Here is a 2,061-nt window from a genome sequence, read left to right as displayed (position 1 = left end):
ATGGTATCCTGGAGCGACAGCGAGAGCACTAAGGGCTCCGCTGCGCAGTACATCTCCTCCTCCGACTCCCCTGTCAAGGTCAGAACCTTCTATTGCTCATTTGTGGAGTATTTGTGTTATATGGTTTCTAGGGTTCAACATTTGCTCGATTTGAACAAGTTTTTGTTGGATTTCTCAGATCCCAGCTACAATTGATGAGCCGTCGTTCGAGGATCTTGCTGACGACTTGAATGTGATTTGTGAGCATGGGAATCCAGGGAGGAAATATGTTGCATTTGAGGGGATAAGCACTGGGAGGAGGTTCATTGCCTGTGCCACTGAAGTAAGTTTCAAGTTGTGTCTTTGCAGCATTCCAATTCTTGTTCTAGTGTTTGTAGATACAGTTTATGTTCTAGGGTTCATAGTTACTGTTCATGTTCTAGGGTTCATAGTTACTGTTCATAGTTAGTGCAGTGGGTAGATGAGCATTGGCCAGAGCATCTGCAGAATGCTATTCATAAGCTGTGGCTTATGTATGAGGATAGCCAGCATACTAACAAGATGGCATGCCTGGAGCATTCATGCACTGTACACAATCTCACACAGCAGAAAAAAGAGTTGCAGGAGACATATGAGAAGCTTGTTGAAGATGTGAACAACCTCTTGGATTATAAGGATAGCCAGTCTGAGGTAAACCAGAAGAATGATGCTGAGAACATTTCAGTGAGTGTGGAAAGCAGCATGGCAAAGGATGCTGAGATCAAAAAATTGAAGGATGTTGTTGACCAGTTAAAGCAAATTCATGTAGCTCAAGCCACTGTCATTAGGAATTTGAAGTTCAACCATCTTAAAGAGAAGAAAAAGCTGAGTTCTGATAAGAGGACTTTGGAGATTTGCTATGCTGACCTGAAGAAAGAGAAGGATGACCCGAAGAAAGAGAAGGATAAGCTGGATTGTTGCATTGCTGAGCTGATGAAAGTGAAGGAGAAGTTGACCATGGAGAAGAGTACTCTTGCTTCCCGCATTGTTGAGCTCAAGACAGCAGGTGATAGCAACAAGAGGAAGCTTCACCAGACTAAGGCTATTTGTGATGAGGACTAAGTTGTGTTGTTGTCTGACCATGTGTGTCAATGATGTCTTTTGTAGTAGCTATGGAGGAAAGCTTGCAATGTGTTAAACTTTATTGTGGTGAACTCTATTATTTCTGTAGCAATGAACCTTGGATTGTATGTTGTTTGTGAGAGTACTCTGTTTGTGATGAATTATCAGTTTCAATTATCAGCTTTAATTAAGTTCAGTTTGTGATGAACTATCAGCTTGGATTAAGTTCAGTTTGTGATAAATTATCAACTTGGATTATAGCAAGTAGATAGTGAACATAGATAGCAAGTTCATACTGCTAGCGTACATAGATAGTACCTGCATAGATAGTCTTGGGTTCGAGCCCCAGGCCAAACTATTTTTGTGCAAAAAAAATTTGGTTTTCTAAAATTAATATGTCAGTAACTTCTGCTTCATATTAACATTTTGGGTTTTGTCGACGCCGAGGCACCCTAAATGCCCAAGTTGATCCATATAGGGTTTTGTCGATGCCGAGGCACCCAAAATGCCCAAGTGGACCCATTTTGGGTTTTGTCGACGCCGAGGCACCCAAAATGCCCAAGTGGACCCATTTTGGGTTTTGTCGACGCCGAGGCACCCAAAATGCCCAAGTGGACCCATTTTGGGTTTTGTCGACTATGATCAACATCATATCAACTATGAAAACTATGATCACCAACATATCAACACCATGAAAACTAAGATCATCATCATATCAACTATGAAACTATGATCATCATCACAACAACAGAATGAAAACTTCTTGAAAACATCATAACTAATAAGTTCATCATCATATCATCATAACCAGAGTACCATAGTGCATCACAACCATTAAGTACATTACAGAGTCCACCACTTGGACTTGAACTAACTGGTTTCAACATGAAATTCTTAATATTCTTCATCACAAACTAGCCAAAACAGGCTGAATTAAACATGTTTCAACATGACATCACTTCTTGCTGCCTTGAGAACAAT

The 2,061-nt window shown here is 40.6% G+C and overlaps 1 pseudogene; it reads left to right on the top strand.

The window, feature by feature from the left end:
- LOC109737701 (uncharacterized) lies at nucleotides 1-1,080 on the top strand (annotated as a pseudogene).
- Nucleotides 1,081-2,061: the final 981 nt, after the last annotated feature.

Source organism: Aegilops tauschii, chromosome 6 (genome assembly GCF_002575655.3).
Source record: "Aegilops tauschii subsp. strangulata cultivar AL8/78 chromosome 6, Aet v6.0, whole genome shotgun sequence".
Lineage (NCBI taxonomy): Eukaryota > Viridiplantae > Streptophyta > Magnoliopsida > Poales > Poaceae > Aegilops > Aegilops tauschii.
Note: the sequence above shows the minus strand (reverse complement) of the source record. Positions and strands in the feature narration are given on the sequence as shown.